Source organism: Felis catus, chromosome A3 (genome assembly GCF_018350175.1).
Source record: "Felis catus isolate Fca126 chromosome A3, F.catus_Fca126_mat1.0, whole genome shotgun sequence".
NCBI classification, from domain to species: domain Eukaryota; kingdom Metazoa; phylum Chordata; class Mammalia; order Carnivora; family Felidae; genus Felis; species Felis catus.
Window position 1 is genome coordinate 98,096,981 of NC_058370.1, and position 15,029 is coordinate 98,112,009.

Consider the following 15,029-nt stretch of genomic DNA (forward strand, 5'->3'; position numbering starts at 1 on the left):
TAAATTTTATAATTATTTCTTGTTCTAGGAACAGTGATTTCTTCATTATCTGCTTCCTATAAATCCTGAGCTTAAGGCTCATCACCCAGTCTATTAGGCAATTGCTCATGCTGGCTGGATTATCTGGGAAACACACACCCCAGAGTCTATTCCTTGAGGCATCATTTTCTGAGAATATCTGATGCAGTCCTTTTCATTGAGACCTTAAGGCTGTCTTTGGTATTTCTTCCGAAAGATGCTATCTCTCACCAAAGGCCCTAGCTGGGACCTTAGGCAAACTTGAAGAGAGAGCCGAAACCATAGGTTGATTTCAACTATGATTGTCTCAGGTCAGTTTATCACAGACACTGAATAATCGGAATAAGAGAAAGCTGAATCCCTTTTTGGGGATTATAGTACATCAGGGCAGGAGTCTACCCTAAATTATTTCATAAGGACTCAGTCAATGTTTTCCCTGTAGGGAAGAATGAATTCCAGACAGCAAAAGTATGAGACAAATTTTTCAGCTTTAAAATCTATCTTACAAGGGTATGTGTAATAATGTCCAGAAATAAAGTCCTTTTAGATTAAAAAAAAAAAAAATTAGAGTTGAGAGAGAGAATAAATTCAGCTCCCACCCTCATCTCCATTCGTGGTATTTCACTTCACCTCATCTCCTTATTCCTAGAGATGTATTTCTCTTGGTTGGTTGTACATTTTTTTAGTGTTTGTGAAAATATAAGCCAATATGAATATGTATTTTCCTATTTCTTACACAAAGACAGCACAGTACGTGCTAGTGCCTATCCTGTAATGTGGCTCAGTTACTCCCTTCTCTTACTTCTTCAGAGCATCTTTCATGTCTTCCCTTCTTCCATGCCCGCTGCAAACTTTCTGCCTCCTGGTACCACCTGTTCATATTTCTGGACACAGAATACTTGCTTGTTTTAAAGAATAGCTATTGAGTAAGTTTGAATGGTGCCTTTACACCCAATCATCTCATAACCCCAACATTCCCATCCCTTTAAATCAGCTGTAGTGAGATGATTGGGGTCAAATGGAAGCAGCTTGGTCATTCCTACAAAAAATGGAATCAGCTATTGATGCTCCCTGAATGGAGGCTGTAGGTGTGACTGTTTCCATCAGAAGGGTGGTGAGCATGAGAGAAAAGTGATTGGTCAAACTTTGTACATCACTTACTTATCTCTTGTCTTCTATTACCTGTCAAATAGAAGAAAGATGATTAACATGATATTTTGGGACTGGCTCATTCTAGCTTTGTCACTTCTCTGAGAACCACATCAGTGTAACATTTTATTCCCTGAAGATACTCAACTTTTCTCATACTTTTCCCTGGCTTTCCCTTCCATGTGAAATATTCCTTCATCTTCTAAATCAATATTATTATTTCATATGTAATCACAGAGTTCTATATTTTTATTTCTACTTTATACTGGGATTAATTATAAGCAAAGAATGATAAAAATGAATGTAGTGAACAAAACATATATAAAAGGTTAACTTGGTTCTGTGAACTCAGGAGGGCTTATATGTACTGCAGATCACTTGCTCCTCCCATGGAGACTGCTCAGAACAGTGTAGGAAATAAGTTGAGTAAGAATACATCTGTAATGGCTTGCATACTTTTTTCATTGGCATTGTTGCCTTGAAGAAATCATAAATGGGGAGGGACAGAAATTATTCTATTGCCCTGAGTAGTTTAGCTAGGGCTTTTGTCAGCTGCCTAAATTTGCTCTCCCTGCCCTTAATATTTTTCATGAGGTTTGAAACCCAAAGGAAGGACTAGAAAAGGAAGTCAATACATTACATGGGAAAAGCATTATTTTCTCTTTTTCTTTTTTTTTAAGTGCAAAGGAGACAGATACTTATGCAAATGAGTCACCAGAAACAGCTGTATTCTGGAATGATACCCATTTAGAAATGACTGAAGCTTCATAGTTCCACCTTGAGAACCACTTTCTATTTCACTTTGCAGTTGCCAAACACAAAAGTGGTTCATTTCTCAAGGAACTAAAAATGACTTCCATATCCTTTAGTTGTACAACCTACAGATGTGTTACTTTGAATCTATTCAATTCCAACTGATAGGTCCAGGTTTAAAATTTCAAAAAAAAGTTAATTAGAACATGTATTTAGGGATGATGCAATCCAACTTCCAAGGAAGAAAAATATTTAAAATAATAGAATGAATGTGTCAAAATCCCTACCAAAGGAAGAATTCATTTTCAGCATTTAAAAACTACATGGACACATCTGATGTACCATGTTTGGTCAGTACTTCAAACATATCAATGTTATTTGCAGAGTAAACGTACTTTCTTTTTTCTCCTTTTAGGTATATTTTCCCCAGTGGTGGGCTTATTGGTATCATAAAAATGTGCAGTTTTTGAATGTTGCATATATACATAAGGATGCCATGGCCAGAAATATACTTTTTTTTTTCTGGTGAAATTTGTAAACAACTATGTCAATGAATATAGTGAAAGAATTTTTCAGACTTTGAGCACACAAGGCAATAGGACTAGTTTTGATATGACAATTTCAATTGAGGCATATACTTTTATGCTTTGTTTTGTAAAAGTATTAAACACCTTCTACCTACAATGAACTGTGACAAGAAGTAGTTTTGTAAAGATGAGAGATGAATACCTGATTTTGATGCTTGAATTTTTCACCTCTATCATTTTCCTCAACTGCCTAAAGAAGGCAGGGAGGGAAGAGATCCTTTTATTCTTTCCAATAACTAAAACTAAAGCAGAAATAATGTTTTGGTAGTCTCCAATGTTCATGTACTGATTTTTTCCCTGTGAACAAGGTTCTTGAGATATATGTAAAAAAACTAATTTGAATTGCCATTTTTATGTGCTTGCTGCTGGAATTCAATAAGCGATTAGTGGATTTTTAGTATGTTAGTTACAAATGTGATTTGAGCATCTATAGTGATACTTATTTTTTAAAATTATTTTCAAAGATGTTTGCATTGCTGGTTTTAATTAGCTACCCTTCAGATGAGTAACATATTAAGGTGTATTTTCAGTCCTGTGGCTTAATGTATTTTTCACTGGTTTATTATTCTCTGAGAGCTTGACTTAAAACAAGTATTGATGCAGAGAAGCAGAAAGCAATTTTTGAACAGGAGACACTGCCAGGGAATATAGCCCATATACAGCCTATGTAGTACTCCTTTTGAACAGATAAATTATAAAGCCTCTGGAATGGAGCTCCAGGGAGGGAAAAGAATCCTTCATGGAATTCTTTATTCCATGCAGATAACACCAAGAAAATTGTGCAGGTTACACTGTTCACCTGAGTCAGCCAACAAACCTTACTTAATCCCCCTTTTTTATGCATTTTATGCCAAAGCATATATTAGGTTCTTAACATACTATCTTACTTATTCCTCGAATTAATCCTACAAAACAAGTAACCATTTCATTTCATATCCTACAGAAAAATTACTTGTGATGAGCAGTGAAATGTGTTGAGATCACTTCCATCCAGTTTTTTTCCTAAAAATATCAGTATTATTCATTGTAGACTCCTTTGGATCACATGAGTGGAGGGAAGATAGAGCAGGAAGGGGAACCCCTCTGGAAAGCACAGGGACCTGAGACACAGAGACAACCTGGTGAGTCTGGTAAACTAATTAATAATTTGAATTTTTATTTTGTGTACAAGATAGGAACATTAAAATATTCATAATGAGAGGTTGGTATTATTTAAAAATCAAATGAAAGGTAATGAAACATCGAGAAAATGATTGTTCTTCCTAAATTAATGGGAGACACAGCAGACCTAAGCAGGTTATAAAGGTGAAGCAATATTGTAGAAGTGATTTTGCAGAACTCTTATTATGGAAATATAAAGGAAGAGGGAAAATATAGCCAGTTATACCTGAGGACACTGCAGCTTTCTATGGATCACTGAACAGCCATCATAAATGAATTTTGTGTAAATTAAATGCAAAACTTTACTTCAGAAATGTCTTCCTAATATTAATCTAAACAGTATTTTGTGAATGACGCCACTATATCAAGAAACCAGGATTGAAACCTGGATTTATCTTTGATTTCTAGTCACCAAGGCTGTTTTTAAAAATTTTTTTTAATGTTTATTTATTTTTGAAGGAGATGGAGACACAGAGTGTGAGTGGGGATGGGCAAGAGGAGGGAGACACAGAATGTGAAGGAGGCTTCAGGCTCTGAGCTGTCAGCACAGAGCCCAACACAGGGTTTGAACTCATGAGCTGTGAGATCATGACCTAAGCCAAAGTCAGATGCTTAACCGACTGAACCACCCAAGGGTCCCAACCAAAGCCAATTTTTTTTATCATATCTCTCAATTATTTCCCATTTTCCATGTTTCTCATCAACAGCTAAAACATGGGGTAATCACTGTACTTTTGCCAATTTTGTGACTTCCCAGCTAGCCTGTCTCCTTGTCCATTCCAGTCTACACCTCCTCATCTTTTTGTTCTAACTTCTAAAACTTCTTTCTTTGGTCACGGTTTTTTCTTAAAACTGCAGTGTCAAAATGACACATAGGAAAAAAAAGTTCTTAACGCTCTCAACAAATGTAATCTAATCATTATAAAGTCACTAGATCTGACTATCAATTTTCAGAAAACATGGAATAGATGAAGCTGTTATGTGTGTGTGTGTGTGTGTGTGTGTACACACATGTACACACATACTCATTAAGATGCAGTAAGCCAAACCCAGGCTCAGAGAAATTCTACAGACAAATGATCAATTTTATTCAACAGTTCCACTGCATAGAAGAGAAAGATTGAGAGAGTGAGAAAGAGAGAGAGAAGGAGGGAGGGGTAGGGAGGGAGGGAGGGAGGGAGAAAAGAGGCTATGAGGAAGAGGAGAAATGATAAATTAAATATCTGTAATAAATATATTCAACAAAGTGAGTGCAGAAGCCTTACCTGGGTTCTGGTTGAAGCAGATAGACTTCAAATATATGAAGTAATCTGAACACTGACCAGATATTTATTGATATTCAGAATGCATTGTTATTTGTATTAGGGATCATGTTTAAATATTCATGGCAGAAATCAAAAGATATGTAAAGATAGATATACAGAGTGTGCATCAAACTAATCTAGTAGAGGAAGGGCATTTGTCTGAGTCTAGATGAAAGGCTTTCAAGCATTTGTATGCATTAGAATTACCTGAAAGATGATTGCTAGGTTCTGTTTCTAGAGTTCATGATTGAGTATGTCTAGGATGGAGCCTAAAGATTTGCGTTTCTAACAAGTTCTTGAGCGATGCTGCTGCTGCTGGCACAGGCACCACAGTTTGAGAATCATTTGACAGAAGTAAAAACATTGTCCATGAGTTGATAGTTATTGAGGCCAGGAGGCAGGTGTATGGGGCTTCGTTAAGCCATTCTTTCTACTTTTATATGTGTTGGATATTTTTTGTTTTGAAAAGATGAAAAATATCCAGAATGTATTTCTAATGTTAGAATTCAGGATACTATCTAACTGGGAAAGAGAAAGAGGATAGTGATTGGGAGGGGCACTGCAGGGGATTTGGGATGCCATTGTGTGCTATTTCTTCACCTGGGAAAGGTTTACATGGTGTGCTCACTTTGTGATAATTCACTATGTCTTGTATTATCATGTTATCCTTTAATAAATTGTCTTTTAAAAAAGAAATTCTATGGTATTTATCATTTATTTTCTGGCATCAAAGGTAACATAGATCTGTTTCAGAGATAACAGAGATGAGGAAAAGTAGCAAATGGCCAAAAAACTACAGTAAAGATAGATTGGATGGATGGATAGATAGATTGATAGATTTACTGTGATTTTTTTTTTACTTACTGAGATTCAGTGCTTTTGAGGATATTGGGGAGCACTGCTTAATTAACCCAAGTTTATTCCATCTCTAGAGTGGATAGCATCTCATAACACCGCCTGCATCTGCAAGTTTCTGAGCGAGGTGGTAAAGACATTTCCATTTTTATAAGAAAACATTGACAACAACAAATATTTCAGTCCTCATGGCATCTCTCCTTTCCTCTTTACAGCAAAGTACTTCAGAAGTGTTCATTACACTCTCATCTCTTACATTCTCCCCTGTAGTCGCTCATCCCTATCATTCTACTGGTATTATTGTTGTCAAAGATAATATGGACTTCCTTGTTACCAATTCTAATGGCCATTTCTCAGTCTTCCTGTTATCTGAACTATGGCAGTGTTTGACACGTGCATTCAGTTCTTCCTTTCTGGAGATATTGACTTAAAGGAACTGTTTGGTTCCCCTCTTTTCTCACTGGACAGTCCATCTTAGGATTGTTGGCTAGTTTTCCTCAACTTTTTAATTTCTGAAATTTGGGGTGTGCTGAGATTGAGACCTTTCATTTTCTCTTTGTTTTATTCTGGTGGTATTCTGGTATTATACTGATCCCCATGACTTTAAATTCCATCTACATCCTGATGATTCCAACATGTATATCTTTTTGGCTTATCTCTCTTTTGGACCCTTGACTCAAGTATTCAGACACCTACTATCAACATTTCTGATTAGGTTCTCAGAGGTAATCTCAAGTGCATCTTGTGTAGAACAAATTATGATTTAAAAAAAAATTCAGGGGCGCCTCATGGCTCAGTTAAGCATCTGACTCTTAATCTCGGCTCAGGTCTTGGTCTCAGGGTCGTGAGTTCAAGCCCTTTGTTGGGCTCCACACACAAAAAAAAATGGGAATAAAAAAATCTCAAAACTGTCCATCCCTCAGTTTTCCACATTAGTAAATGATACCACAAGCTTTCTCCGGTGTCAAGCCAGGCATCTAGAATTTACCTTTGATCTCTCTCTTTTCGGTGCCAAAATGCTGTAATCAGTGTTAGCAGAAAGTTTTACTTTGATGAATGGAACAAATATTGAAAATGACCCTAGTAATGTATTCCTCTTTCTCCAAGTAGGAATGGACTTGGGTTCTCCTTCCCTAAACAGAAGCTATTTCAGTAGCTCCCAGAGTGAACATATGCTGGGCAGTTGGTATTCCCAAACACCTGTGAAAAGTTGGCAGCCAATATGTACTGTGTGGCATCCAGATAATTTGTTTTCCTTTTTGAAAAAAAAATCTTGTAAGAAGGCATATTAGCAGGAGTTGTGAGATACCTTCACCCGAATGCAGATCTACCCTGTGAGTTCAGCCCTGACTCTAGGACTTCTTACCATGTGTAACTGGGGAACTATGCTTTGGTTTCCTGCACAGACACTGGCTTTGTAAGTTTCACCATTCAAGTCTGTCCCTTAACCCATGTAAAGTGACACTGTAGAATTCTTCCCTTACCCTATTAAATGGGAGGTGGCTAATAGCAAATCACCCACTTTGCCACCCAAATGGCAACCATGAGGGGACCCTTCTTACAAAACCCATTTTAGTTCTGGTTCCAAAATCTATTTCAAATGTGTCTATTCTTTCTCTACTGACACCATCATGTACCAAACTGCTATCATCTTCTTCCTGCATAATTGCAAGCGTTACTGTGTTTCTTGCTTTCACTTTTATCGTTCTGAAATCTGTCCATCCTTCTAATCTGAGAGGTGTTTTCAAGTATAAAGGCATTCTATATCACATTTGTTTTACAGTCTCATTAATAGTGTCCTACTACTCTTAAGTAAAATTCATGACCTAAAATAGCATCATTTCCCTCTGCCTGCATGTCCAGTGTCTTCTCAGTTCACCTGCCTCTCATGCAGTGTATCTAGTTCTAGCTTTTGAATATTTCTCAGGATAAGTTAATTTCAATAAGTTTTTATTGCTACATAACAAACTATCACAAACTGTATTATATCTGAGGGATGTTTTATTATAAAATTGGACAGAACTCAGCAGGGTGGTTCTTTTGCTCCATCTGGCATTAACTGAGGCTACTTGGTGTTTTCAGCCGGTGGATGGTCTTGTATGGAGGGTCCATGATAGATTTACTCACATGCCTGATGCCTTGAAGGATTGGCAGAAAGGCTAACTAAACTGGGTTTCTCTTTCTCTTCATGTTGTCTCAGAGCCTCTCCCCCTGGTCTCTCATGCTGTGTTATGTTATGTTATGTTATGTTATGTTATGTTATGTTATGTTATGTTATGTTACGTTACGTTTTTTTACAAGACAGCATAGGGTTCCAGGAGAAAATTCCAGGAGAAATTCCAGTCTCATAGGCCTGTCCCATATACTGGCTAGCATCATTTCTGCTATTTTATAGGTCAAAGCAGTCACAGAATCTCCCCAGATTTAGGGGTAGAAGAAAAATACCATCTCTCATTGGGAATAGGCCATCTTTAATCCTCCACATGGAACCTTGTGTTTCTTAGCCTAGAATCTTCTCAGTAGACTGACCCTGTCACTTTCTTCAAACTTACCTAAGATATCAAATGCCTTGGCTTAAAATTCCTCACCAAACCTATCAAAACTATAATCTTCCAAAAGTATACATTATGACAATATCTTATTTATTGACTTCAGATTTCTGAGTATAGTCCAAGTAAATTCTGTTACTTGCATTATTCACAGTCTCCTCTACTAAATGCAATTGCCACAATAAACACAACTGTATCTTGCTTGCTATTTTTTTCTCTAGCTCTTAGCACTTTATTTACACAAGGTAGGCGTTTGATAGTTTTTTGTTTGTTTGTTTGTTTGTTTTTGAATGATAAGGGCAATGAGTCCTAGAATATGAATGATTTTCCCAAATGTAGATTATGTAGTGCAGATTTAGGACAGCAGCCTGAATGAAATATGGCCTTTTGTAGCAACGTGGATGGAACTGGAAACTGTTATGCTAAGTGAGATAAGTCATACAGAGAAAGACAGATACCATATGTTTTCACTCTTATGTGGATCCTGAGAAACTTAACAGAAGACCATGGGGGAGAGAAGGGAAAAAAAAGAGAGGGAGGGAGGCAAACCATAAGAGACTCTTAAAAACTGAGAATAAGCTGAGGGTTGATGAGGGGTGGGAGGGAGGTGAAAGTGGGTGATGGACATTGAGGAGGGCACCTGTTGGGATGAGCACTGGGTGTTGTATGGAAACCAATTTGACAATAAATTTTGTATTAAAAAAAAAGGGAAACCTGTAATCGGGAAGAAACCTGTCCGAAGTTTAGTCACACTGAGGGGAGGGTTAAGCCCTTTCTTACTCTTCTAACTCTTGTTATAGTTACAATCTAGTTAAATACTTCTTGGGTATCCACAAAGATAGGAAGTTTAAAGTGATTAATACTAAAAATGTATAATGAAATCATATTCATTTCATTCTTTTAATGTAATTGCCCAATGTACATAATAAATGTAATATATACTAACAGATAAACAGGGAGTGGAATAGGGTTGCCATCTGCAGAAAAGAACATCATTAATGATGGGAAAGAAACTTCACAAAGACCTGGTAGAGCACCTTAACACATTTTGAAAAGTTATTAAAAGGTACCATAGATCTCAGAATAATGCTCCTTCTTTTCTCAGCCATTGAAAAACTTTAATGGATATAAATCAATGGAGACAGATTTGTATACCAAGAGAGATATTTGGTTATTTTCATGAATTATGCTGTTTAAATTTGATTTGATGCTTACTTACAAGAGGGCACTGTAGGATATTTTTTTAACCAATGGAAATACACAAATTAAGGATGAGGAGATGAGAAGTATCAAAATTATTTATGACATACTATATGAACTTTTAACAGAGGATTTAACTTAATCCAGTGATAGATAGCAAGCAAAATTTACCTTAAGTATTTTATTCATTCATTCATTCATTCATTCACTTATTCATTCATTCATTGAATAAATATTTATTTATCCACTACTTTATGCCAGGAACTGTTCTAAGTTTTAGAGATAAAACAACAAATCAAACATTCAATGGTCTTGCTCTTAAAGGAGTGTGTATTCTTGTTGGAGAGGACAGATAGTAAGCAAACATAATGCATGAGGCGATAACAATGAAAAAAAATTAAAGTTGTGTTTAATATAATATCTGAAGAAAGAGTATAGAGAAGCTGAGCAAAATAAAGGATAGATGGGAAGAATATTCCAGTCAGAGACTATGATCATGTGTATAGTACTTGAGATTAGGACAGCATGTAAATTTCACAGACTGGTGTGGTTGAGACAAAGATTGTAAAATGGGTCAGGAGTATTACCATGGAAGTTGAAAAAGAGGATAAGACCCTATACGATTCCAAACCTTGTAGGACAGTGTAAGGATTTTGCACTTTATCATAATAGAATTAAAAGCTACTGAGGGGTTCTAAGGATAGAAATAATATTATATTTAAAATATATATTAATATCTGGGTATAAAGACTACAATTTCTTATTTACTTACCTATTTATTTATTTATTTATTTATTTATTTATTTATTTATTTATTTTGAGTGACAAAGCGAGCAGGGGAGGGGCAGAGAGAGGGAGAGAAAATCCCAGAGGGAGGTGGGTCTGGATCATGACCTGAGCCAAATGCAAGAGTCAGATGCTTAACTAACTGAGCCACCCAGGCACCCCTACGATTTCATTTTAATGGAGATGATAAAGAAGCGTGGTGATGGAGCAGTTATTGTTGGTTAGGTAGTGGAAAATAAGTTGCTGTTCTACAAAGTATCTACTCTTTTAGTTATCTTCAAGAATTGTTTGAGGAGATGCGAAGGCTGGGAAGGACATTGAAAGATATATGACACTTTTTTATTTTTAATAATTTACATTCTTGATGTTTAATTTATACATTTTGTAGTGATTTGGGAATTAGATCAACTTATGTTTTCTCTTTTTTCAAAAGGTTACTAGCCTTCATCTTAGTATAAGCCTGAGGTGTATGTTTCTTTGTGAGGGTGCAACATTACAGGCTGTGATGCCTTCTCTATATGGAGTGTCTTGCCTTAGAAATGTGCAATGTACTGTAAACCTCCAACTATGTGGCAAAATCAGAAGCATCATATTTCTGATATTAGGGTTTTTGAAAATTTATTATATAGGCAGGGTTTCATACCTAATTTAATCTTATGAAATAGACAAAGTAATAGCAGAGAAACTTGGGAGGGTAGTGTTTGTTAGTTAATTCATTTGTTAGTTTGTTGTTTATTGTTCTGCTAGGATGAGAGAGTGATTTGGAAACAAAACAAAACAAAACAGGATTTTGTTGAATGGGATCAAAACAGGGAGAGGATAAGTAAACTTGCAGTAGTACAGATTTTTCCTTCAAACTGGCACTGACCCTTCTTTTCAAGCTGCCTTCTCACTCACATATCCAAACAGCATTTGAGGCATCAATCATGGGACTTTTGATTTATATTTTGTAGAAAGGGAATGTTTATCTCACAGACTATCAACAGCATCAGCCCCTGCTGCAGTTACCAGGGTGAAAGACTGTCCTTGGCAGTGGTTAAATTAATTTCTCTGATTTTACATCTCTCCTTTAGGAAGTTTTTAAATGAAAACCAACAAACCATCGCAACTCCACTATTTCCTAATAGTGTACTGCTTGATTTATTATATCAGTATAATCATATGGAATTTATACTGCAATGTAAGGGAGCCCATTTACATGTTAAGAACCCATTTCTGGCACACATAAAAGCCATGGGATTTATTTTACAATGTGCAGGCCCATTTATGATAACAGTCAATTTACAATTGCTACAATTGCATTAGCAGTAAACATGCTAACTATGGCTATTGTTAGTCTTTAAACCTATTGCTACTGGAAATATTCCTCAGTCTCTAGTCCTTGAGTACATCAATTTGGGTTTCTTTTCTTTTCTTTTCTTTTCTTTTCTTTTCTTTTCTTTTCTTTTCTTTTCTTTTCTTTTCTTTTCTCTTCTCTTCTCTTCTCTTCTCTTCTCTTCTCTTCTTTTCTTTTAATAATTACTAGACTTTATTTTTTAGTACAGTTTTAGATTTACAGAATAATTGAGCAGATGGTACACAGAATTCCATGTGTCCCCCAAGTGACCCCCGACTTTCCTCTGTTATTTACATCTTGCATTGGTGGGATTTGTTAAAATTGGTAAACGAATACTAATATGTTATTATTAACTAGAGTCTGTAGTTTACATTAAGATGCACATGCACGCTTTGCTGTATAAGCTCTATGGGTTTGACAAATGTGTGTTTTCCTCCATTAAATTTTCACACAGGATACTTTCTCTTCCCTAAAAATCCCATTTTCACCTATTCATCCTCCACCTCCCACCCCCGAATCACTAGCAACTACTGATTTTTTTTTACTGTCTTTATGGTTTTGTCTTTTCCAAAATGTGAATTAGTCAAAATCATACCTTACATAGCCTTTTCAGACTGGCTTCTTTCATTAGGAAATATGAATTAAATGTTCCTCCATATCTTTTTATGGCTTGATAGCTCATTATTTTATTATTATTATTACTATAATACTCCATTTTTCTAAATGAAGCAGATATTGATAAAATGTTTTTTTTTCTATAATGTCTTTTTCTTAGGGGAAAAATACCCATACAGTCCGTACACTGTGACTACTTGCATTGTCTCTCATGTGTAGAGTTGACTGATGCTATAGTCACTTTGATGGTCAAAGAATACGTCCAAAAAAAAAAAAAAGGTATAATCAGTATGATGAAACAGAAAGGAAAGAAGAATAAATAGATTGTAGACCTAAAGAAGCAGGAAGTTAATTAAGGAGAAGCTTGAGATACAAATATAGATTATAGAGGTCATCATATCTCAAGACCAGTATCCCCGATAACAAAAATAGAGAAGTGAGGCCAGGTAGGAAATCAAGGGCTTTCAGAGAAACTGGAAAACAAACTTGGCCTAGGAAAGAAAGACTGGAGGGGGGAGAATGGAAACTTGATAAGCTATATTGAGAAAAGAGTGTGTACTGGAAAGCAGAGTACAACTTTTAGTTTTTGTTTGTTTTGTTTTTTTTTAAATTTTTTAATGTTTATTTATTATTGAGAGACAGAAACAGAGCATGAGCATGGGAGGGGCAGAGAGAGGAGACACAGAATCTGAAGCAGGCTCCTGGCTCTGAGCTGTCAGCACAGAGCCCGACGTGGGGCTCGAACTCACAAACCGCGAGATCATGACCTGAGCCGAAGTCGGACGCTTAACCGACTGAGCCACCCAGGCGCCCCTCTGTTTGTTTTGTTTTAATAAATTTACTTCTTGAGGGCTGATGTTTATTCTATGTATAAATCCTATGGATGCTCCCAAACAGAGAAAACTGGTTGGAAGAAAAGTTGGTCAGTCTTTGCTGCTTTATATTAATTGCATTGAGAGATCATTTTTTGTTGCCTTAAGAGAAAGGGGGAGAAAAAATGAATTGAAATAATAAAATTAAATAATAATATGCTTAAAGACCAACAAATGGAAAAATTATTTGGAAAGATGAGAAAATGGGAGGAACAGAAAGAAGACAAAATGCTTTTCTGTGTAAATTTCTGGAATGGATGAGGGGATAGGGCAGAATAAAACAAGAACAGAATGAGCTTCCCTGTCCTGTAGGTCTTCTAATGCCTAATAGTAAACAGTTTAATGCTCCTTTGACTGAGTTGGAGGATTTGGGGGCTGATCAAGGATAATTATATGACCATGTAGTGGCAGTAATACACAAGCTTTATTTGGGTGAACTTTGACAGGGAAGGGAAACTTCCCTTTGCACGCAAGAAGTAATCCCTGAAGTCACAAGACCTTACAGAGACAATGAAGGGGAAGGGGTCTAGGTAACTCCTGAGGGAAAAGAGAATTAGAGAGGATCTTGTGTGTCTAGGGGATGTTACTCAGCATCAGGATGGGGAGTCTCTTAGAGAGCTCAGAAGCGTTCAGCAGTGGCCTGAGTCTTTATAGGCCCAAGGTTTGTCTTATTTATTGCTAACAGATGTTGGGTGCACTTTTGTGTTTTATACAAAGCAGGCAAGCACTAAATGGCTGAAATTACTTATTTGAGCTACTTTTAAAAAATCAGTTGGAAGTGTAAAGTTTTGACTGTGGCACCAGTGGACTTTTGAGCTAATAGTCCTACACTGCTGTGAAGAAGTAAACAACATAGGGCCAAAATACAAGGGCCATCTTCAACCCATTTTCATAGCATATGGGCATTATGACACATGCAAGCTCTTAACTACATCCTACTTTCTATTTTCTGGTTTGTGGGACAACTGCCTGAGGGCCTCTTGCACAGGGCTTCTTATTCCTGGGCAAAAAATATTTATTTCCAAAGTTTGGTATTGAGGGCCTGTATAAATCTGGTCCAGTTATAGACCAATAGACGATAGATAAATAAATTATACTAGGTAAGTGCCATGTAACCTGGTTAAGGTTCATTAATTACAACCATTTTGAGCTTAAAAGTCACTTGCATTCAGATTATTTTTGCCCTTGCTCCCTCTCACTTGATTTTATTTTAGCTCTGAAGCTTACCTAAACTAGAGTAGTGCCATGGAATGTATGTCCACATCTTGATCAGTAGAGCCCAAGATTAATTTGCCTGTCATCAGGTAGGCACAAGTGTTCAATCTCAGCTATAGAATATTTTTTTTTAAGTTATGCTTGTACATTTGTGTTTGTGCCTTGTGAAAATAATATCTGCACCGTATTTATTTTATGTCTTACTTTTGCTCCTGGATTCCTCTTCATAGGGGTGCCTGATTTCTTCCCCTGCCCCTCAGTTACCTGTAGCTACTCTGTATATCTCCAGAAGCCTTCTCTGGCAACCCAGATGCAGAGAAAACCACGTTTTGAGTTGCTAGGGAAAAAATGTTTTATCTCTTACTCATTACTTTTTATCTACTACATACTATTGTCAAACAAGATAACGTGCATTCTGTCTCCCTCTGTAACATCCGTCCATTAATTCGTATGTATTTATTCAGTGCCTACTATGTGTCAAATACTGTTTTATGCACTGGGGATATAGCAGAATGCAAAAAGGCAAAAATCTCTTCCTTCTTGGAGCTTCTATTTCAGTGTCAACAGGAAGATAATGAACATGATAAATAAGTAATTATATGCAGCATGTTAAATAGGGATATGTACTA

The 15,029-nt window shown here is 36.4% G+C and overlaps 1 protein-coding gene across 4 annotated transcripts in view; it reads left to right on the forward strand.

The window, feature by feature from the left end:
• LOC101083672 (ADP-ribosylation factor-like protein 5A) overlaps nucleotides 1-15,029 on the forward strand; it is a 761,586-nt gene that overhangs the window by 222,481 nt on the left and 524,076 nt on the right. For all 4 annotated transcript variants that reach the window (XM_045054468.1, XM_045054469.1, XM_045054470.1 and 1 more), the window contains one exon: nucleotides 3,538-3,628. The gene's annotated coding sequence lies outside the window, so the exon portion shown is untranslated. The remainder of the gene's footprint in view (nucleotides 1-3,537; nucleotides 3,629-15,029) is intronic.